This window comes from Pleuronectes platessa, chromosome 10, assembly GCF_947347685.1.
Source record: "Pleuronectes platessa chromosome 10, fPlePla1.1, whole genome shotgun sequence".
NCBI lineage: Eukaryota > Metazoa > Chordata > Actinopteri > Pleuronectiformes > Pleuronectidae > Pleuronectes > Pleuronectes platessa.
The window spans coordinates 3,664,721-3,689,641 of record NC_070635.1 but is presented as its reverse complement, the minus strand read 5'-3'; the positions used below and the strand labels follow the sequence as shown (position 1 = coordinate 3,689,641).

Genomic DNA, 24,921 nt, shown 5'->3' with positions numbered 1-24,921 from the left:
GCAACAGGACAACCAACAACCGCAAATATGGCCTAAAGATGCTAACCTGTAGCTATGATAAGATTAGCTTGTTAGCACTTGACACACTTAAGGCTACTTTAATAACATTGGTTTTGGGTTATTTGGACTTTTTACATTTCTGACCTGATGATGGCGCTAGATTTAATCTTAAGATAACATACATAACGTATGAATGTCACGGTAATCTGTGAGATGAGAGCTGAGATATCTAACTCATGAGAGGTTAGCTGATCACCAAAGTCACATGGTTGTTGGTCAGTCTAATAGCCTGCTCTCTCGAATGACCAGCAGAGGGCGACTCCAAGTGTCTTTACAAGTCTGTAAGAACATTTTCCTCAGGACTTGAGGGTCTCAATGGATTGATTAAAGTCTCCTTCAGTACAACATGATGTCCATTTGGTAAATTAGAGTCCCATTGAGAGACAAATAGACGAAGAAGAACGATGAGCATTTGGGCTTCGACACCGTGTGACTAACAACAAGCACCGACCAATGGGTGCAGGTGGCAGGTGCTGGTGGGCGTGCACTTTCCTTGAGCTTTTCAAATATGGTCATTTATGGTTTAAAAAATAACAAGATGACAAATTCGAGGCCCACAAACCAGAGGGTGACGTCCCAGGGGTTTGACACTAGGTCTCGACCCAGGTGGTGAGACAACAGACGGACTGACATTGACATCCTCGGAGCCTCGTCCCCCCCGCTTGCCTGAATAAAGAGCAATAAATGTAGTTTTAACCCCGACTGCATCACCCACAGAGAAAATGTAAAGTTATGGAGAGAGAAAAGCGACATGCTGCATTTCCCCACCAGATAAGGACAAACAATCCCCCCTGTAATAACACCAGGGTGACCCCCTAAGTAGACGCCCTGCTTAGATAATCATTTGCATTGTCTCCAAACAACAGCGGGACGATATCAAAGCAGACATTATGTCTCTGCATGTTCGTCTTCTTGCTTGTTTGCTTCTATTTCTGTATTTATCTTTCAAAGACTTCCCTCCATCTCTGTCTGACTTTTCATGTTGATTATCCATCCCTGCTCTTTCCTTTGCTCCCTCTGCCTCCTCTATCACACAGTCGCACCAATATTCAGACACACACTCAGACACACACAGACACACACACCTCCTCTCTACCCACGCAGCTATTTTACATAATTCACATGCATTTATCCCTCTGCCTCTCTTCAGTCCTCTCTCTCTCTCTCTCTTTAATTTCCTTTCCTCTCCTTGCGTCCTCTTGTTTTCACACCGTCCTCCTGCTCCCTGCCCGGCAGATATCTGAAGTATAGAAGCCTCCATTCCCTCCTCATACTAACCTCCATCTGTATTCCTCTTTTACCCACATCGGCCCTCCCTCCCTCCCTTCTCCCCCTGCTCTCTTTCATTTACCTTTCTAAATTGCGATCCTTTTCTCCGTGAGCCTTGCAGCCCACTCTGTCCGCCGGCCCTCACATCTTCTCCACACCACGCAAGGAGAATAAAAGATTACAGAGAAGGTGCTTGTCACCCGGCGGAGACATCAAACCGCCTCGCCTGCCCGTCTCCACCCAAGTTCACAGCTTTAAAACCAGCCGGGTGAAACTCTGCAGCCTGGATGACTGACTGGTTAGGTTAGGTTAGGTTAGTTTATTGGTCTCCACCAGGGAGAAATTTGTCGTGAAGACAGGGAACATGTTGCATACATAAAAACACATACAGTACAAAAAGAACATCAAGTTAAAAGTCTGGTGGAGTAAACAGACCACTAGACAATCCTGCACATGCGGCAAGCCGACGTGAACGCATTCACATGCTTCCACACCGCTACTCTAACTGTAATCATAAATATACATTCATATCAGCATCACATAACCTCAAGCATACATTAATCCGTTCACTCACATACAGTAGGTCCATAGTTTGACTCATAATACATTCATTTCCATATACACATAGCCTATGTTCGTATACATATACAGAAACATTGCAATCATTTCCTGCTGTTGAGAAGTTTGGTTGATACAGGCACAAAGGAATGTTTGTATCGATTGTGCCTGCACAAGGGAAGCCTATATCTCCTTCCAGAGTTCAGGAGAGTATATTCACTATTCAGCACATGAGAACTATCTGTTAAAATGGCATTTGCCTGTCTGATCGTCGCCTGCTCAAAAAGGTCCTGTGGATTTAGGGGGGGTGTTATTCCCATAATCTTGCCAGCAGTTTTGACAAGGCTTGAGATTTCAGCTCTAGATTTAACAGATAGGTTACCAAACCAGCTGGTGATACCATAGCGGAGTATTGACTCAATTGCTGCTCTATAAAAAATTAGCATAATATTTTTGCAAACTCCAAATACTCTGAGCCTACGTAGGAAATGGAGACGTTGGTGAATTTTGGCACAAACATTGGCCACCTGTGTGCCCCATCTCAAATCGCTGTCAACATGGACACCAAGGTACCTGAATGTTTTGACCTGCACAATGTCCTGGCCATGGACAGCCACAGGGCTCTGGTCCCCCATTGATCTAGGATCCAACAACATCTCAACAGTTTTAGTTGTATTAATGAGCAGCGAGTGGGCATCACACCAGTTGACAAACTTGTCAACCGCAAGTTGATGAACACTCAAATTAGTATGTTTGGTGAGCAGGCTAAGTATGACAGTGTCATCAGAAAATTTTACTGTGAATTGATTTGGCTCAGAACTGACACAGTCGTTGGTATACAACGTGTACAGAAAAGGTGAACTAACACACCCCTGGGGGGCACCAGTGCTGCATACATCCAGATCAGACAAAGCTGAGTTAAACTTAACCTTCTGTGGCCTATTCGATGAAAAAGAATAGTACCACCGAATTAAGAAAGGATTGACATTTAGCTGAACTAATTTCTTCAAAAGAATGTGTGGTTGAATGAGATTAAAAGCGGAACTAAAATCAACAAAAAGAAGTCTAGCATATCCAGCTGGATTTTCTAGGTGCTTCAGAACAAGATGCATTACAGTCGCTATGGCATCACTTGTGCTGCGGTTTTTGGTGTAGGCAAATTGATATTTATCAAGCGCTGGTTGCACAGCTGTTCGAAGCTTCTCTATCATGATCTTCTCTAATGATTTAAAAACATTTGAGGTGATGGCCACCGGCCGGTAATCATTGTCCTCCTGGGGACCGACCTTTTTAGGTATGGGTAGTATAATAGATTTTTTCCATAGTCTTGGCACTGTATAAGTGTCCATGGAAAACTGGAATAGTTTCACCCAGACCGGGGACAGTTCCTCGGCAAAAGATTTCAAAATAAAAGCTGACAGGCCGTCTGGACCTGTTGCCTTTTTAATCTGAATAGTTTTAAAAGTTTTAATGACTGTTTCCAGATCAATTACAATCCTATCCACATTTAAATCACAAATCACAGATTCTAAAACATCGGCACAATCTGCACTGTTATCAACATTAAAACGCATATAAAAATTGTTCAGTTCATTTGCCCTGGTCATTTCGTTATGAGCAAACAGAGGTTTCTTTTTCGCGTCCATGTTCGTCATATGTCTAATTGAGTCCCAAAGTTTCTTAGTATTGCATTGGTGGATGAGTCTTATGAATTACATTTCAGTAAGTAGCGGTTTCACATGAAAAGGAGTCAAGAGCTGGCGTGACAGCAGATTTTAATCACATGTAGAGGAATTTAAACTTGAGGTTGGCGCGTGAACTGAAGGAGATGATGTGGCTGCTACAGCCGGTTCACGGCAGCGCTCACGGTTTCTTCGAGGTTTTGTTAATCCACAAGAATCAAATATATCAGGGGTGATGCCGACTGAAGATCTTTATTACAGATGCTTTATAGCTGCAGCCACGTCGATTGAAAGGCAACGATTTCAACTTCCACTTGATTGTTTCCCTAACTATTCATTAGAGGAGCAGAGAAGTTTATTTCCAATTCAAATGGCATCGGTCTCATGTGATGTTTTTTGGGGTTTAGCTAAAGACGACAGTGAGATGGAAAAAAACTCAAAGTGTTGGCGTACTGTTCTAAACCTTTGGGTGATTAAAATAAACAACACTTGATCTTGTTGTTGCCAATTAGGATTTGCACCATTTAGAGAGAGCACATGTTTTATTACATCCTCCAATGGAGGGATTCATCGGGGGGGAGGGTTTTCTGCTGGAAGTCAACCAAGTCTTTATCTGATTCAGGTCCTCACAGCTGCTGTTGTTTTCACCAAGTGCAATAAGTGTGTATTAGAAGCAACTGATTTAAGTAGTGTCACTAACCATGACAGCCCCCCCGCCCCCCCTCATGAATGAATTTAATAGTTGATCAGGTTGAACATCTTCCTCCAGCTGCGTGAGCCTCGTCATTACACCCGGAGCGATGCAGGGGAACAGAAGCTTTAACGAACCCACTTCAGTCTGGTTTCAAAAATCCCTTCAACAAGCTTCAGAACCGGCTCTAACGAGGACACAGATTGAGGAAGGACACGGAGGGCGGAGTGACACAAAGCAGCACGACTTGTTTCCTTTCATTGACTCCGACTCTCTGAATTCTAAAGATGGTGACCGAGCCTCTGCTTTTCAGCACCCACGCACTGAGACACTGAGGTATGATAGGATTAGTGAACTATGACCAGGGTGCACATTGCTCACCTGCACCATCCTTTTCACCAGCGTCCGTTCTTCTCATCTTTTGGAAAAACAGTTTTAACCGAAGTTAAATGAATCCGGGGATAATTTGGCCCCAAAAAGGATCCAACTCAGGAAAGTGTGGACACATTTGGGACACAGCTTCTTCGTTTGTAATTAGGATTAAACAAAAAAAACACAGAACCTATTTCCATGAAATTCCCATTACATTTTGAAGGAGATCCGGATAAATGAATAGATCCAGGATCTTTTTCCCCCCATGCTTTAAAATACCGAAATATACTTTAGCGTCTGTAAAGGTAATTTTAATTGTGGACATTTTATGTTTTCACATTACAGATGATGATCAAAAGTTCACAGGTCGGCTGTTGTAGGAGTTTTAATGTGGGGCAGCTGTTCTGCAGGTATGGTGACCTTTAATATATAATTAAATATATGTTATATATAATATACTGTACCATACGTAACTTGTACTGAAGCAAAAATATCAACAATAAAAAAGGATTGGAGGGCTGACATTGTTTATTCCATATATATACACCATACTGAGTTTGTCCCACTGCAGTTTCACAAAATTAAAGTTGTGTAACTTGGTGTTTTGTGCGGTGGCTTCGTTGTTGAGCTGTGTGTGTGCAGAGAGCTCTTTACCCCCGGGGCTCTACCCTAGGCTGCAGGGTAATAATGTGGAGTATTTATTAAAAATGAGGAAAAAGTGGAAATAGGAAGCACATGACAAAATATTCAGAGTGAAATTTAGATGCTACAAAAAGCCAAAATGCAGGAATAATAAGTTTTGTTGTGGAAAAACGAGATGGATGAATGAAGCTGAAGGCTGAGGGAGTAAAAGTCACAGGATATCCCTGAGTTATCAAGTGATCTGCAACCAGCAAAAGTGATAAACTGCCGTACTAAGCATTATGTTTATGAAGAGCCACTTGCGGCAGTTTGTGTTCACATTAAATTTTGTTTAGAAATGGCTGAGTAAAGAATCCCCTGCGCTGGGCAAGCATTTACTTTGTTAATCTCCAAAGAGACTGTGCAGCAGGGTTGGGCTTTAAATTCACATTGACCTCCAAAACAAGCTTTCTTTAGACTTTCCTGTTGTGAAACTCTGATTGTTCTCTATTTACCGACTCATGGGGACGAATTCTGAATGGGGCAAACTAATCCCTTTACTGTTTGTAGGACAGAGGGCAGGTAACTGTTGTTGTACTAGTGTTCTAAGTAAAAATGTCTGTTAAAGTGTATTATTTAGTCTTTTGTAATTGTATTTAAGAGATAGGGAAGTAAAATATTACTGTAAATGCGTCACAATTAGCCAAAAGGTTATTTTTCATCTGTACCTGGACAGATGTGACATACACATCCTAAAGAAATTATGTAAGACTAAGATTAAAGCATTTATGGAAATAGTTCATGCGAAGGCAGATAAAAAAAAATATATTTGGAATAATGTGAATGAAGATATGCGTAGAAATATTTCAAGATCAAGAGCAGAATCGTTTTTTTCTTTTCCCAGTATGAGTTCTTAAATAATGTCGAGCAGTTCAAGGATGGATGTGTTGATAAGGATCATGAGATAAGGTTGAAAGCTGTGGATTGTTTTATCAAGAATCATAAAGGAGTCAGTATTTACATTTTAATTTTTAAAGCAAGGACGAGCACACTAAATGTAGAATTAGGTTTGTGTCTTTGACAGCAGGTGCACATAAATTTAGAGTAAATGAAAACCCTGCCTCCTCTTTTGTCCCATTTAAACACTTTCAACAGGGATTAAATCAAAATGATGTGTTTTTACCTTTTTGTTTCTCTTTTCCACTTGTGTGTTGTGTTGTTTTTTTGGGGTGTATAAAAGTTGGGATGTCAGTGTGTCGGGAGGAGCTAAATACCAAGTGTTTCAGACAGAGGCTGAAAGGAGGAGCTGCAGCAATGACACAGTTTGAGGGATGTGATGTGATTACTGAACATTAGAGCATGAAAACCTTTCAAAGTAATAACACTAGTTAAGATTATGAACCTGAACATGTGAAAATCAAGAACAAAACCTCAGAAGCTGTGTCTAAAAACCTCCATATTTCTCTCTGAATGTATCTTGTACTTAAGGCAATGAATAAATATCCCACTGCTTTATTTCTGGATGTATTTTTCACCTGTAATCGTACAAATACTTTTCGAAGACCCTCAGAGTAAAGCTCATGAAGTTTCTTTAGACCACATCACAGAAACCATTAACAAGCTTTCAGCCTCAACGCGGTCATTACTTCCTCCATGACCCAGCGTCGCCCCCTGCAGGGTTAACCACCAGCCTTCTGCTCTCACGCTGAATTATCTCTGATGGTTACAGCTGCTGACATTCACCTCGTCCACAGCAAAATGCATCAGACACCCACAGACAGAAAGTGACAGAAAGTGGCTTCAATCACAAGCATTGTCTCGGGTCTTTGCCATTATGTTGCCTCCTGTTCACTCTTAACACCACTGTCCCTTTTTGCCCTTTTAAGTAACAGAAAAAGTCGAGACAGTGACTTGCTCGAAGCTTTTGTCAAAGATCTGAACACAGAATTCACAGCTTGGATGCAGCCTATATATATTTTTTTTCTTTTAAACACCACATGCTGAATTATCCATCATTTGGTGGGAGTCGGCTTTTCACATTTTGGAAAATTGGTACCCTTCAACTTGAATATAGCCCAAAATGTCTCTTCTGAAACATAACACACCATACCTGGCCATTTTTTTTTATTCTCCACTTAATATGCACAGAGTGGAGAAATGTGGGCGGCAGCCGGGTGCAAGGACTCGTTCAAAATCAGTGTGGAAATCATCTATTCCAGAGTCTTTTAGGGAGGATGAGAGATGGGTGGGGTTATCTCTCTGTTTTGAACACCTGTATTTTCACTTCAGTGGCTAATGTCCAAATTAATCAAAGCCATTAAGCATCTCTTTTATTAAAATGTTAACAAAAGCATCGGGTCCATTTGAATCTATTTCTCTCTCTCGCTCTGTTTCCTCCCAACTCGGGCTCTGTGTTCCGTTGCCATGGCAGCATTTCGATTTTTGTATTTTTTTTCTGAGGCACTTTACATTTTAGCTTCAAATATAGAACATCAAACTACACGGCTCAGAATAGACGAGGTTATTTGGGAGTTTGATCAGACATTTGGGCAAATGCACGATAGGCTATAGGGCTCCTCACACACCACAAACACACACACCACACACACACACAAACACACAAACACACACACACACCAAGCGAAGGAATGTGTCAAGCAGCCACACACACACAGACACCTGATAGATTACAGTAAATCATTTAAGAGCTTCATTAGTCCTGGGATCACGGCTGACGACTGACGCGCCGCTCTAATGAGTTTGATTATGAGCAGCGTTGAGACCGAAGGTGCAGAGACATCTGGAGACCTGTTTTCATCCACTTGTTGCATATAATTAAAAAATTCAATTATGTAGCTATTGTTTGCAGATGATGTAAATGCCTGAAAAGCAGAGTTGAAAACAAAGCAGCCGGGCGGAGGCCTCATCGTGTTGTGGGAGGTTGTCGGGCTGAAGGCAGACGCACGCGCTCTGTGTTATTTTATTTAACAGGTGAAATAAATCATCCATGTGCTGGAATAACATGGTTCAAGTTGTTCACTCTCACATCTCATAACACTGTTGTTGAAATGTCCTGAGAGATTTTGAAAGAATGGTCACATAATTGAAAAATGGATTTCTTGCCTAAAAATGTTGATAAACCACACGATTCAAATCACTGACTAAAAAAATTACAGAATTTCCACCTGGTATAATCCATGATTTGAAGCTGTTGTTTTGTGTTTTGTGCAGCGCCTTTATAATTTTTTTTAACATAACCATATTTGGATGCGCTGTGGGTGGAGTCTGACTAAGAGCTTGAGGATGACTTCACCCATTGGACGGTCCTAGGTGTCAATCACACAGTGCTTCATCGTCAATTTCCCTCTGAGACTTGAATGGAAACTGAAGTATTTTTCAAACCAGTGGAGTCGCCCCCTGCTGGTCATTCAAGATAATACAGATTTCAGACCCCCCCCCTGTATTGGCTTCACTTCTGTTCCACGTCTACTTTTATATAAAAAATAAGTAGGTGTAGCTGCAGCAGCCTTAAAAGTTCCCATGATGAAATGAAAAATATTCTCAAGATCCCGGCTTGTACTCGAGTCGCAAAAAAACAAGCCTCCATTGCAAAGCGACATATTTTATAGTGGCAAAAAATTACACTTATGTAATTTCTCCACAAAACGACAAAGATCCACAATTCAACTCCCTGCAGTGAACCACTGAGAGTTCATCGTATCAGTATTACAAAATGAGTCAAGCAGAGACTTCAACATGTCGTCACTGGTCTTTGCACCTGGTCCCATTAAGAGTTCTGGTCATTGTGATTTTGGCCAAATGATGAGTGGATCTCAGTTTGAACATGAAGTGGGCGGAGCTGGCAGACACCAAACAACAAGGCCGAGCTGCTGGATGATGCTCTGCTCACGTGTTATTGGACAGATGGAAGAGAAGGTAACAGGTTAACAATGCATGAGGGTTAATAATCCCACGTTAAAATCTAACGCTGGCTACAACATTAGGGATTTATGTTTGGGTGTTTCAGGCACTTCTGGGTTATTAAGAAATGAGTTAATTTACGAGTGAGAAAGTCATTACGACAACGCTGTTGAGTTATGAATAAGGCATGAGCATATAGCTTTAATTTAATTTAACTTTGTATGTCTGTTAGTTGAAGGTTGGGTCATGTTTAAACTTGCTGGATGGATTCTTCTTGAAGGAATGTGGCAGAACTCTACCACCCAGGTACAATATGTGTGTCTGGAAATGTTCGGCAGATAATTAACCACATTGGGAAATATAATAATTCACATTCCTGCAGAGATTTGGATGAAAATGTTGAAACATTACCACTAACAGCCTGAATCCTGAATATAAAGTTGAAATTGGGATGCAATTAGCTTAGATTTAGACTAAAAGGCAAAGAGGGAACAGATAGCCTGCCTCGCTTTAAGTAAAGAAATGAGCCTATAGTGCCTTTTAAAAAATCATTATTCATCACAAGTCTCATCTTTTATTTATCCTGCATAAAAACGTTGTAATTAAACGGGGAGTTAGGTGCAGTAGGTATTAAATTAAAGGCAAATAGTGAGGATGCTGACAGAGGAGAGGGATGAATTAATTGCTGATCATTAAGAAATATTTACAGTACAACACATAACTCACATTTTGTGAGTTTTCATTATCTTTGAAGAGGGATTTTTTAACCTTGGACCGAGCCACGCTGAATTCCAGGTTTAATGGCCGTCACCTTCCTGCTCCAGTTTCATAGCTACACCATCTTTGTGTGTACTTTATGCAAATAAGAATAATAAAAGGCATAATTTGTCCAACCAACAGTCCACAAGTCACACATACTGAAGAAGGAGAGGACACACAACTGCTCGGAGGCTGACGATGACAAATGATTATATTTCTGCGGATCATCCACTGTGAATATCGACAAATCAATTCTGCAAATACCAGCAGTATAGTTCAGTACGCAACAGTGTGTTAACCATTCTTTGTGTTCAGATGTATGAGCATCTATATCCATGTGTCGGGCAACATGTGCAAACGCTGCGCTCGCTCGTTGTTGGACGTGAATCTGATGTCAGGCAGAAAGCTGAAGAGGGAATGTGTGGGTGGCAATCGCTTCCAGCTCAGACCCTCTGAGAGAGCTGAGGGAGAGACAGAGTTAAAAGAGTGGGAGGGAGGGATGTAGACACACATGAGTAAGAGGTTGGTTAAAACATATCAGGAAAGGAAAATTGTGTGTGTGTGTGTGTGTGTGTGTGTGTGTGTGTGTGTGTGTGCATGTGGCGGTGGGGGGTGTGTTAGCGTAGGAGTACGAGGGATAGAGCGAGAGCGAGACCGTGCGGAGTGAAGTCAGGACGACAGAAAGCGCAGGATGGAGGAAAGAGGAAGAGACTGAAATGGAGGAAAAGCATCTGGGGGAGTAGTAACAAGAGAGGGAGGGAGAGGGGGAGTTTCACTGAGGATGGGGGAGTGGGATGGAGGGAGGGAGGTGGGGAGGGAGGGAGGGAGGGAGCACGAGAGGCAGAGATGGAGGCTGGAGAGGGAGTGGGTGTCTTAATAGCGCTGAAAACGCTCAGGGCTTTTTGTGTGTTTGCCTTTGTTATGATAGAACGCTGGTTGGCTCCCTGTTTGCTTTTTGATCCATGAACTGTGACTGCAAAGGCAAAGGCAGTCGCTCCTGTGTTTAATGAACAATACAGCAGCAGCAGCAGCAGCAGCATCTGGGGCTCGTATTACATAATGCCAGCGTCTTAGAGCAAGGCACTAACAGGCTTGGGGTTGTACAGGTATCTGGACGAGCTGATAAAACGCTGCAGTGGCTGTTTCACACTGATCTTAAACATGAGCTGCTTTCAAACAGAGGACGTGTGAGCGTTCACACTGCAGCCGCACTCCTCTCACAACCTGAAGCTTTCTGAACAAGTCACCAACGGACAAACAGCTGCAGTATGTTTCCATGAATGATGCATCGGTAACACAAGTCAGCTGTGTCAGGATCCATTTGACTGAGGTGCCCTGCTACTTCGTGGGAAGGACTTTACGTGGTGACGCATGCAAATGGAGTTATTCAGTGATTCTTATGATTGTGTGGTCGTTAAGCCAATAAGAACAATTATGAAAACCGCCCATTTCCATGAGGACGAGGGGACACGTTGAGGTCGATAGTTTCAGGAGAGATGGCCAAGTGAGCGTGTGGACACAACCTGAAGAGATTACATGCAGCTGTCACTACCTGCAGGGATAGAGTCTAGGATAAGGTGCTATGCAAACTGGGACCTATAGGCATGTGGATCCATGTCATCATGGAGTGGTCGTAATGACTTGGAGCTTCACCTCTTTGGCGTGAGCTGATGGAGAATCTGTGATTGGACTTATCTCAACTGACGTACACTCCTGGTAAACCTACATTTGCAGCTGACATTAAAAACCTTTCACTCTGGAGATGGCTGTTCAGAGTTGCATTAAAAAGATGGTGGCTGTCCCAGCAGCTTCCTGAGAGCAGCCCAGCAGTGAGGAGCTGAGGAGCTGAGGAAGGAGGCCTGTTAGGCAGGGGTCAGCTCATGGGTCTCCTGGAGATGCAGATGGGTACAATGGGCTATGGTGGACAAACAAAAACCTTTAGATGTATCGGCTATCGAGACGTACTCCAGATGATTCTCAAGGAAATTCAAAAAATAACATTTACACTCGTTCAGCAAGGGAAGAGAACTGCTGACTCTTTATTCATAATATTTGGATAAACTTCTTAAGCCTAGGAAGTAGCGTTATAAAACCTGCAGCTTCTCAGAGGCGTCTGAGTGACTCGAGAAGATCCTCAGAGGCAAGGCACCACGTGTGGATGAGGTTTGCCCTGAGATGCTGAGGGGCTCTGGACTTTGTTGGACTGTCTCTGGTTTTCTCTGTTGGATGGAGGTCGAGGACAAGTGCCTGAAGACCGGCACCCTGGGCTGGTGGTTGCCATATTTAAAAAGGGGGAGCGGAGGATGGGCTCAGTTGTTGGACAATCACACTGTTTAACATCCCAGGAAGAGCGTATGCCAGGGAGCTAGAAAGGAGGAAGAGGCTCCAACTTATTGCTGAACCTCTGATCCAGGAGGAGTGAATCAGATTCTGACTTGTGGGTGGAACATCTTTTTGACCTTACAAGGTCAACGGAGGGGTCATGTGACTGAGCCCAACCTGTCTGTGTGTGTTTTGTTGCATTAGAAAAGGATCATGTCCCTTTGGAGGCTTTTGGGTTCTCATTCTTTTCAACATGTCTCTCACAACCCGTCTAACTGTGTGAGACTAAACAGCTGAAGTATAAATAATCCATCAGTTGTGGCTGCTAATAAACTTTCTGCTGAACAAAACAACTTCAGCACCTAAAAATATACAAAACAGAATCCTCTAAAATAGAAATAAAGTCATAAAGTCACTGTTACATAAATAAGTCACAATCTTCTCCAGTGTGAATGTTACACAACAGCTACAAAGGACAAAATCTAATACTCCAATGAATAGTGAGATGATGGGTTAGAAGAAATCTGCTGCTGTAGCTGAGAAGTAAAAACATGACACAGATTGAAACGCCAGCCAAGCGTCCAATCACGGTGCCGCTTGACTGCCGATCACAAGTTCCTCTTCTCTACGTGAACGACCGGAGCCAAGTTGGCTGAAAACCAAGATTCTGGACAATCCTTTGTATTCTCATGACTTCCCCGGCCAAAATGATTTTTAGGATTTCTGAGCCACTGGTAGAAAAACAGGTGATTTTTCTACCATTGCTGTATCGAGCATCTTCCCATGATTCACACACATATAATTTTGAATCTCTTTTCCATTTTGTTTGAGTCTGATGCCAGGTTAAGAGAACTGACGATGTGAATCTGAGGAATATGGATGGTTTGCTGTTTGCCGTTACATTTAATGTTGAGTCTCGGGCGTCGGAGGTAAACTTTTAAGCAGCAGAGCTTCTCGCGGAGCCGTCAATCAGCTGCTCGCCGATCTCTCTCTCTTCAGAGGGAAGTGAAAGGACGAGAGAGCGAGTGTCTTTGTTGCTCCTCTGCAAACACAGAGACTGCAAAGAAAAGAAAAGGTCTAATTTTGGATTCAAGCTTCTGCCTTCACGTCGGGATTCATGTGATTTTTCAGAGCAAAGAGGCGAGAGTATAGTATGATGTGATGTCGTTTATGCACATTTGTCACATTATTTACTGTACATGGACTTTTCTCTACCACAGTGCAACACAAGGACACAAGGACACCCGTCACAGAAAAGCAAACAGTTCTCTCTGACCTCAACGACCTACTCAGCGACGCTCAAAGTGCATAATTTAAAAGTCTTCTACCGAGCTTTGGGGACACAGTAGTTTAACGCTGTAGAATTATCGATTGAACTGTTCAGGAGCAACACGGACGCTGCTCTACGCAGAGTTGTTTTGCAGGAGTATAACATTGTGAGTGAGGGAACAGCAGATGGGAAGCAGAGCAAACCGACTGAGACACACAGAGAAAAGTGATGTCATCGTGCAAACAGGGGGGAAGATCTGCACTGGATTTACAGCAGAGTCTGCTAATTATGTCCTGTATTTTAATGTGAAATGAAGAATTGATTGCCATTATTAGATATCAGGCATCTGTAGAATCTCTAGATCTCTAGATGCACTCTCACTGAAAGGTACATCCACTGTTGAATTTAATATGTTTTGGACATTATGATTAATGTGCCTAAGTGATTTATCAGTTGGCCGATAATAAATAAAATAACGGCATCATCTTTTATGTTTGTCAATATTTCCTGATAACAAAACTGCAATTTCCCAGAATAAACTAGATGTGCATTTAAGTTGATGTGTATAAATAATTTATTTACTCTAATTTCTGAAGTAAAAAACCGCATCAGTCACAGCTCTTCAGCTGTTTCATAGAAATATGAACCTGCATCAGATGAAGTAATGAGTTGGATTCACATGGATTCGTGGAGAACAGAAGACACATGAAGAGACAAGTGTGTCCTACCTAGATAAGGTGGGGCTTGTTGTGCTTTGTGTCCAGACTCAAGACGGTGTCTGTAGGTTTCCAGTCTGTGTGACCCCACAGCGAGCTGCTGGGACTGGAGATGAGTTCACTGACTCTCGTCTGTACTCCACCGAGTCTTTGTGTCCGTTTGGAAACTGCAGCAGCTCCGCAGTTTGTGTTACATTCCTCCGAGCATCGACGCTCGCCTCCAAAATCGATACTCCAAAAGCACACAGTGATATTAGTGTCTATAAATAACTGAGTGGGTTCGGGCCCCTGCCAACAAGTGTCATGACACGCATGCGTTTGTCTGACTGTCTCATAAGCAGATGACCATCCTCTGGCGGGTTGGTAAGGCAGTGTTCAAGTTCCAGGCCGAGGAGTATTGCTTAAATCAGTCTGAAAAAAAAAAAAAAAAATGGAGCCAAGAGAACGAAAACCGAAGCGAAGCCAGAGATATCGATCCCACTACAGAAGCCTAATATAGCAAAAGACGTCCACGTTGCAAATGGAAGCGTGTTGGCCTCAAATCAATCCACGACCTTTTAATATTTCATAGACACGTAGTACATGAATAAATGATAAATCATCTGCCTCCACCTGGCTCCTCAAGGTATCTGGATATGTCTCAGTAAGCGAGTAGAAAAAAGAACTGTGGCTTATAATAAATCTAAATACAATACTTTATAAATATCACAGAAAACTATAAACTATATATTTATATAGGATATTCTACAGAAATATTACTTTTAAGAGATAAAAAATACCATCAAGTGCAATATGGTGACCATAAACTCGACTAAGCACCACAGAAACACTAGAACTCCCTATGTAAAGATTACAGGATTATTATGAGGAGTTTCACCTCGGGAGAACCTTATCAATTAATCAATTAACCAATTAATCAATTAATCAACCACAAACACGTTAGACTGTTAAGAGAAAAGATAACAACTGCACAAACAGGTTGGTCTGTGTCCTTTAAAAGGTTCTGCAGGTAATTCTGCAGCTGCAGACCTTTAATTTTCCAAAGTGCTTAATTTACCTGTGTGGTGACCCAGAAGTGCCACACTGATCGGAGCAAGGGTTGGCAGGTATTAACTAGGCCACTGCTCGTTAGCTCGCATCCTCAGACTAATTAGTGAGAAGTAAAACGACAGAGAAACTAACTCTGAGTGTTATAACTTCACACTGAGCCGCTGTTCATCCTCCCTCCGCCTCCCCAGCGGCTGTTCCGCGGCGGGCAGTCCGGCTGAGAGCTCCTCCTCCCCGGCCTCTCCCTGTCCTCTCTCCCCGGCGCCCTCCGCCCCGACCCCGCACTCGCTATTCCGGTGACCGACGGAAGTTCCTCTGGGGCCAAGTTCTCTCATCTTTTGGGATGGGAATGTTTCTGCGCTGGTTCTCCTTAGTGCGTGTCCGCCCTGCGCATGCCAAACGTGAACGTGCCAAGGATGGATGCGGGGGGAAAGGTAGAATGCGTTACTGCATTGGGCTTAGATGCAATCAAGAGCCCGGTTTTCAGAAGAAGTGCATGCCATGGTGTGCATCCGTGCGTGCGAGCGTGCCCATGTGTGCGTAAAAGGAGTGGCGCGGTGCGCAACGTGTGCGCCAATGTGCCAAAGCTGAGAAAGACGCGCTGCGCTCTGGTTTCAGCTGCGTCTCTTTTTTTTTATTTCTCTCCTGGATACTCCACCGCAGCAGTGAGCAGGTAGATGGTTAAAACAACATTCATTTAAGAGGCAAGAAAGATGTGGACTGACACTAACAAGCACCGACCGTTACGGAAAGAGGAGAAAATCAAGTCGGACGTTGGAGTTGCCAAAAAAACACCCAGAGAATAAAGTGAAAAACTGTCGTAAATGAGCAGCAGCTGACAGGCGGCACGTGAAGACTCAAAAACGCGGCGTTAACGGCAACTTAGTCCCTCGTCCTCCTTCCCACGAGCGGAGGTTCATCCTCAAGTAATCCGCCTGTTGTAGAGTCTCCTGTCGGCTGCTCGGAGGAAGATTATCCAGCACAGGTGGACAGCAGCGCAGTTTGAGGAGGAAGCAGCAGTGCACCGATGCCCCTGCGCTTCAATCTATCCCTCTCTCACTCCCCCCCACTCTCTGATAACTGAGAGAGAGAGAGAGAGAGAGAGAGAGAGAGAGAGAGAGAGAGAGAGAGAGAGAGAGAGAGAGAGAGAGAGAGAGATGTTGAGAAGAGGAGGGGCGGGATGGATCCCTGCTGGGACCTGGAGCGATTTCAAGCACTGCAAGAAGCCCTCCCCTCTCCCTCCTCTCTCCCTCCCCCTCCCTCCCATCCTCTCTTTCCTTTCTCCGTTTGCCCCTCACTCTCTATTTGCCTCTTACATTCTGCTGACACACACACACACACACACACACACATGCAGCACAGTGTGCACTTCAGAGCCAGGGGCAAATGTGTGGGAAGCGTGTTACTCCTCACACGGATCACATGTTCATCCACAGAGCTGCACCTGCCCTCACATGCTGTTAACATGCAACAAAACCGGCAAAGCGTGACAAATCAAAAAATGAAGAAATATTCACCACCACAGCCGAGTTCGTTAATTTCCCATGAACTTTATGAACCGGGGGGGGGGGGCAATTAGACAGTGAGCAAATCTTTACCCGACGCCTAATTCTGCGTCTCTGATCTAGAACCGATCTAAGTGACAACATCAAGTACTTTCTCTAATCTCTCTCTTAAAGACGTCTCCATTGATCGGGGCGTTCGAGGAGATGACGAGCAATCAGCGAATCCAGAGGGGTGAGTTGTATCTCCAATGGGTTCCCATGACAACTGTGGGTTTGAAGCAACTTCTTCTTCTTTCTTTTTTTTTTTTAAACCACTGTCGTGTTATGACTCTACACTGTTACACTACTCATCGAGTCTCCTATCCCTGCCTGGGAGATAGAAAAGGTGGAAGATGTGGGAGGTGGATTCATCCATTCGTGTCTTTTTGGTTCCTCCCCACGTCTGGTACCTCAGTTCTATAGAAGAGTGATTCTCTATCAGGCTGAGAAGATGATAAACTCCGTTCCACATCAGTGAGAAGACGTTTAAACTGAGTTAAGATGGTTTAACCTGCAGCCGGTCGCCGCTCGGGGCATCTCCCGATCATCAGAAACCCCCCCCCCCCCCCAAACATTCCAACAAACATTTCATCTACTTTACCCTCCAGTTTTCTCTCCCTCCCTCCCTCCCCCTGCTCCTCTCTCTGTTACACAGTCTGTCTGCTCTATAATTATTTCCATGGTTACCATTAAGGATGTGAAGCTAAGCCTGATGTACTATGGTAGTAATCTTTCCCTCTCCTCCGCCCCGCTCCCTCTGTCCTCTCCTCTCATCCGTCGCTTCCTCCTCCTCTCGACTCCCGTGCCGTGTGTCGCTACGTGAAGCTCTGCAGCCGCTCTCTCTCTCTCTCTCTCTCTCTCTCTCTCTCTAATACTCGTCTCCAGCACTTTTCCAGTAGCTACATGTGCAATCTGCTCCAAAAAAAACCTATTTGGAGGCTTATGCGGCTCCAGTACCTGCACGGACTCGTACCCACGTAAATCCATATGTAAGCAAGTCACAGCCAGCCTGTCCCGCGAAGCATTAAACGTATCATGTTGCACTGCGGTGGTTCTCAACCTGCATGCTAAACCTGTGCAGGAGCCTTGTTTGGCACGAGGGTTTCAGGAGGAGGTGGTTTTTTTCGAGCCCGACACAGGATGCTTCATTTCATTCCATAACAGCCTGTCCTTCAGACGTCCAGCCGGCTGAAGACATCAGGACGCAAAGTGGAAGGAGTTGTGTCAGGCGTCCAGGAGCCATGATTTCCCTCTTATGTGGATTTTAACATATTTCCCTAATATTCCAAACAAACCTAATACTTGTCAGTGTTTCCCACAGAATTGATTCAATCTATGGCTGCACCGCTGCTGCACGTATGCACACATTAAGGTAGCTGTCTCGAGTGACATCTACTCACGTGAGGGAGAGAGAGATGCACAAAACTGTAGCTGAAGCTAGGAGGTCTGACTGTAGAAAAACCCACAAGTAGATAGCTTTAATGTTATTATGAGAAGTGTAAAAACATGTTTGGGTTAATTATGAAACTATGGTGGGACAAATACATACAAACAAGTCTGGATAATTAATAAGAAACAGAATATCTGCTTCTTGCAATTGACACTCTTACGTGACATCAGTTGTGAGTACGCAAATGCCTGCAAGACGTATTATGTTGTGTTGTAGCTACTGCTGTAGGTCTCGATGTGTGTGGTAAAACTGTGCAGGTTTGTTTGGCGTGAAAGGTTTGACCCACAATGCTCCATTTCTTTCGTTAACAGCCTGTCCTCCAGAGATCCACCATGCTGAAGACATCAGGGAGCTGAGTGGAGGGTCCAGGAGCCTGTTTGACCACATTTTCAAGCATTTAGGTTTAATTTTGACTGTCTGCAACGACGGTAACAATTTATGACTGAAGACGATAGCGCATAGCAAATAGGACCAAGTTAGAGATCTCTTATCTTAATGTGCATGGTCAAGCTGTGCAGGAGCTTTGTATGGAATGAGGGTTTTCTAGCCTGAACACACAATGCTCCATTTCTTTCCTTAATAGAGTCAAAAGCTTGGTAGTAAAAACGTGGTTATTTTAGGCGTCCAGGAGCCTGTTTCCCGAAATCTGAAACATGCAAACTGTGATTTGCAACATGCCATGATTTCCTCTTATGTTAATTCTGACACATTTCCTTATAATCCAAACAAACGTAATACTTGGGTCCCTCGGATAAGCCGCTACTCGGAAGTGACAATCTCGTGTGAAATGCGATGCTGCAAACAGTCGCATTTCTCCTGCCCCTGGATTTTGGAAATTAAAAAAATCCCTTCAAACTTTTTGCATGCAGATGATGGGAGGTGAGAGCGTTTCCGAGGCTTAAGACGAGCATGAATCATCTGTGTAACTGCTGAGCTGCGGTGTGAACACATATCTGGGTCTTTAATAAAAAAGTCAAATGGTTTTGAAACGATGGAAATAAATACTCAAAAGTAATAGTTTGACATTTGAGGAAAATACGGATATTCTTGCCAAGAATTAGATGAGCTAGATTAATATTCTGAGGCTAAAGAAGCTGCTCTGGCTCCATTGAAAAAATACCAACATCTCCAAAACTCACAAATGATCACATTATATCTTGTTTGTTTAATACGGACACAAACTGAAGTGTTGAAGTGACACTTCCTGGAGTCTGTGCTGATTGTCAGTGTGAGCTGTAATATCATAAGATTAAATAAATTATCCAGGAGGCTCCGACTTGCTTATGTAAAGGTGTCACCGAGAATTCTTTATTGAAAGAAAACTTTGAAAAGTAGGAATTCACATCCTCTTCTCTTAGAGTTCTGCTATTCTGCACTTGAAAACAGAAAGGAGGAGCAGGAGCAGGAGCCGGAGCTCCCGCCCTGAAAGCCGAAATTCAATTACGTTTCACATTGTGACAACGGGCGAAGGTTTGTGTGTCCTGTTAACATAATTCTCGAGTATAGATTGTGAGCGTTTAGAGCTGCAGGACTCTTTTGTCCAACCGATGAAGATTTCACACCGTTTAGACGAGTTAAGATGAGAAACAGCAGGATTCGACTGTGTTGTTCCGTGTGTTCAAATTGAAACATCCGAAACCAAAGCATTAGAGGCGAATGTCATTTTTGTCTTGGTGAGAAGATTCCTGTTGTCTCTGATGCCCAAGAGGTGGTTTATTAGACTATTACAATCTTTTGATCATTGGAAATGGGATTGGAAATGGGATCAGCATATGGCAGTGTGGGGTTGTGCCCCCCCCCACACTGCGATATGCTGATATCGCAGTGTCCCCCCCGAGCCGCGAAGAGTTGTAACGGGAAACCCACTGTGACAACCAGACCTCTGCAGAGCGGCAGGAGAAAATGGAACGATGGGATGGGGTGGTGGTGGGGGGGGGCTTGGTGTTTCATTGTAAGGAAGTGGCCCAGAGAGAAAGGCTTGTGTTCTGTGAGTGGATGATGGATGGTGGAACAGGGAGGACAGGCCTGGACATGCACACTGCCACCTGGCTGGGCCTAGTGCCAGCGTGGGACGGACTGGGACACTCACACTGGTTTCTGTCGTCTATAGCTGCTTCCTGACATGAACTGAACTCTGGTTAAACTCCTGACGTTCTCTGGAGGGACTGGATGTGAAGCTCCTTGTAAAAGACTCTGGATAAAGGAATGAGGGCCCGTGGATGATGTTTCTGTGGACATTCTCCAGAGTTCATGTCTGAAAAGGTATTCAAAGTTTACCAAGCCGGTGTTAGAGGTTTATTGATTAGAAAACAATTAGAACTGGACAGAATTGATCAGAAATTAATTGAGAACTGCCTCAAAATTAATATAAGATGTAATTCATCATTGCTTTCAGTTAGTGGCCTGTTAATTTGAAATCATTAAGTGTTGAGTAGTAAATCAAACGTAGAAAAATAAAATGGGTAAAGTAAAATATTGTCAACTAGGTGCTTCAACAGGTTTTTTTGAAATGAGAGGGTTATCAAAAAGCATAAATAAAGAACAGGAAGTCATCGGCGATCAGCTGACTCTAATGACATCGGCGATCGGTGAAGAATTGACGCATCCAGCCTTGGAAAGTCTGAATCCCGTTTTTTCAAAAGAAGCAGCTCAAGGTTTCGATGTGATCCTCAGAATCACGTCATCAACTGTTTCTCTTCGTTCTTTCCTCCGCTGCTGTTCTGCAGCTTCGAATCCGAGCACGTCCAAATAAAAGCCCACATTTTGAACCTTTAGAATACAGCCAGCGACCGCCCACACAAACACATCTCTGCAGGGCTTGTTTCCTTCCCTGCTCTCCAGCTACTGCAAAGTCATTTTGTTAATCATCAGTGCCTCTGTGAGCCGGTGCTGCCGGGCAGGAGGGATGTGGAAGGAATCGAGCGAGACCATCGGATCCGACAGCGCCAAGAAGAACCTGCGGCACGTCCTGGTGGGAAGTGATCTTTAAAAGACCCGAAGACGTGATGTGATTGATTGTTCGGTGTGAAATGGACAGATTTCATGGGCTCAGGGGGTTCTGATACAGAGCTGTGCAGTTTGGACGAGTTGTGAAGCTTTGAGAGTTTTTGTTGGACTTTCTTTTATCACGTCCGAGGAGGTTTGTTTGTTTGTGAGCAGGATTAAAAGAAACTGATCGGGTTTCAATGCAACTCGGTGGAAGGATGCATTATGGGTCAGAGAGGGACCCATTGCATTTTGGGAAGGGACAAAGGGGCAGCTCCAGTAATGTTTTATCTATTTGATCACTTTCCATCAGATTTTTGACATTTCAGTTGATTTCTCAGAGAATAACGATCTCGATGAAAGAAAAAAATTATATTTATGAATGTGTGATATTTGCTACAGATCCAAATGATAAAAATCCAGATCCAGAGAATTGAAATGTTTAGGCCTTGGCTCCGAGTGCCACAGTTCTCTCTTAAATACGTCATTAAGTTTATTATCTGCACAAGAAACTCGCCAAGAATCTCTGTGGTAAAAAGTGTGAAGCACCGACAAGACATTCTTGTATTTGAGCCTTCATGAAGACACACACACACACACACACACACTCACACACACACACACAGACACCCTCTGAGCACTGACGCACGTTTAGCCCGCATTACAATGTGAACATATTGCTGGCTTTGTCACATCCACCTACACACATATAGGAACAGATAGGAAGGGGTAGGAACTCTGCGCAGCACAGACTGTCTGTACTGTGTTGTGATATAACAGCTGAGCCTATTTAAAAGAGTTCCGTTAACGCCCCAGCGCTGCCAGGTACAACCAGGTAAACACACACTGACGTGGAATGCATAACGCATATGGAAAACTAGATAAAAGGTGTTTGCAGAAATGAGAACTCAACTTGCATTTGTGCATTGAGGAGTGACACACACGCACATACACACACACGCCTACACACACACACACACACACACACACACATCTCACTCCTGGGTAAAGAAGACTGTGCATCAGCATTGAACATCACTGAGCCTTGAAGTGACAGTGAGACACAGAGCCGGTGTTGGCCTGACAACACCATCCTCCCCTCTCTCTCTCTCTCTGCCTCTCTCTCTCCGTCTCTCTCTCTTTTAATTTTTAATTTTCTTTCTTCTGAGGGCTCCTCCCTCGCTCTTTCTACATCCTCCCTCCCTCTCTGTACATCCTCTCTCTCTCTCTGTCTCTCCCTCTCTGTTCCCAGGCTGCGTTACACTGTCGTGTGCAGATATTCAATTAAAAGGCTGTTGAGTACAAACTGAAAAGCCCAATGGTTCCACACACACACACACACACACACAAAGACACACACATATAACCAGAGAAGAGAATGAAGGGCAGACGCAGACTAATATCACACATCAGTAGGTGCAAGGGGAGATCTTGAGAAATGTGTGATTGAGATCCGACTGCACTCGGCTGCAGCTTCCACAGTTTTTTAATTTGTTCTTTGGTCGACCACAAAGATCCCAACTCCCTAAACGACTGGTTCATCCTCTGCTTTCCCTCAGATGAATCGTCTGTGGCGAAGCTAAATGCTATTTTTATACTAATCAAGGAACAAATGACAGTTGACGTCTTTGTTTTTAAAATCTTTTGAATTACACTAAATCTGGATTTCAATCAACGTTTTTATTCTTTGCACATCTGGAGGCGAGTTTGAGATGAAATGCCATCGCAGTTGGATTTACTGTAATCTTGCAAACCCCTCTCTGTTTGGAGGATGCATGTTTGTTCCCCCCCCCCCCCCCCCCCCCCCCTCAACATTTTGATAAGAATAAGAAAAGGGCCTTCCACTTTCTTGTAGCCCCCGACTCCTGTGAACAACCCTGAGGTGAAATTGTCTGATCTGGTTCCAGCTCTGCCCACACCCTCCTCTAACTACCAAACTGAAGCTGCTCTCTCCTCTCGTTTCTCTGACTGAGATTTACACGGTGTCAGACAACTGCCCACGAGGCCTCAGGAGCCAGGTGTTACCTCGCTGCCGCCTCCGTCCTGATCTCAGGGATCAGGGGGAAAGTCTTCACAGAGACAGTTCAGCCCCAAAAAAGCTGAGGGCCATTAGTTTGAAGGTGCAGCAGGATTTAGTGTTTTCTAAAAAAAAAAAAAAATTGGGGAAGAGCAGCTATTACCTGAAGAGACTTGAGAAGGTGGTTGATCGAAAGGTTGTGGAGACAAACACTTGGAGTGACGGTGCAAAAACACGTGAGGACTTAAAGGCAACAATTAAAATTAATAAAACTCAGGTGGAAATACTCGTCTCTCGTGTGTTTTTGTTTGATATTATTTGATGTGTCGGGCTGCATTATGAGGGAAGAATAATGGCAAAGCATTCTGAAAGATTTAAATCCGTTCAGTTCTATTTCTGCAGACTGCAAACATCTGGTTTGATAAAGAACAATGCATTTAAGAAGTTGATTTACCTGCAAGGAAAAAATCTAATATCTGTGCTGATTTGATCTTTCTCTCGCTTTTTTTTGGCATAAATTATCAATTCCATATTCAACATCTGCATAGGGCAAGGTTGGTGATTAATGTCTCATCGTTTGTGACCTTTAAATAATGGAAATAATCAAAGAACAAAAAGAGACAATTATATAAAAAAAATCTGAGAAAGAAATAAAAAAGACTAAAGACTGAAAAACAGACCTACATCTTCTTTTCTTTTGAAAAAGTATTAAGCCTCCTATCATTGCTGTTTTATAATTATCATACGGTGGAGGTGGGGGTGTTTATAGATGTTATTGTAGGTGTAAATGTATTTCTTGTAATGCCAAAAAATTATGTTGAAATGGATAAACAAAGAAAAATAAAGTTTTCAATGCATTGTGTCTTTTGTCAGATCATGAATCTTAGTCTCAGAGACACTTTATCATGAAATCCAGATGATTATTCTTCTGAACTGAAGTGTGAGCTGCACTTTGGAGATTTAGACTTTAAACGGCGGCACAGTGGACTTCCACATTAATGCACCATTACAAATGATAAAAAAGGAGAAATCCACTCATCCTGTGAAAAGGGTGCAAATTAATATCCTTCTTCACAATATCTCTCAGTCACTGATGTCTCCATTCATGAGCTTTCTCCTTTGAGCAGCACAGTCACTGCCGCCGTCACGCTGATAACCTTGTCCTTTCCGTTTCTCCACCGCTATACACCCCAAGTCTATTTATACTCTTTTGTCGAGGCGAACGTTTCCATCTCGCCTGCATCTCCGTCAGGGCTGCTGCACCTTGGTTTCCTTGTTCTGTTAAAGGAAGCTGTTCGTGATTCACGCCTGTGGCTGATGGTTCGCTGGGAGGTGGCAGGAAGCTAAAGGTTAGAGCGGCACTTCTTTTTTTTTTTTTTTATGTGTAGGGTTGTTTGTTTGTGTGTTTGTTTGGTTGTGTTGTGTCGTCCATAGAGTTCAGTTTACTGGAGATCTGGAGATCCAGAGTCCAAATAACTCAACAACTCGTGGATGGATAGGCCATGGAAATTCTGGAGAAATATTAATGTTGGAGGATGAACACAAATTACTTGCCATGACACTTGGTGAGTATCATAGACTGAATATAAAGATGGAGGATGTGATGGCTGCCCAAAAGTGAAGCCAACGCGACTTGA

General features: G+C 43.4%; 1 protein-coding gene across 1 annotated transcript in view; it reads right to left on the bottom strand.

Annotated features, from left to right (window-relative positions):
- syngap1b (synaptic Ras GTPase activating protein 1b) overlaps window positions 1–24,921 on the bottom strand; it is an 85,770-nt gene that overhangs the window by 38,468 nt on the left and 22,381 nt on the right.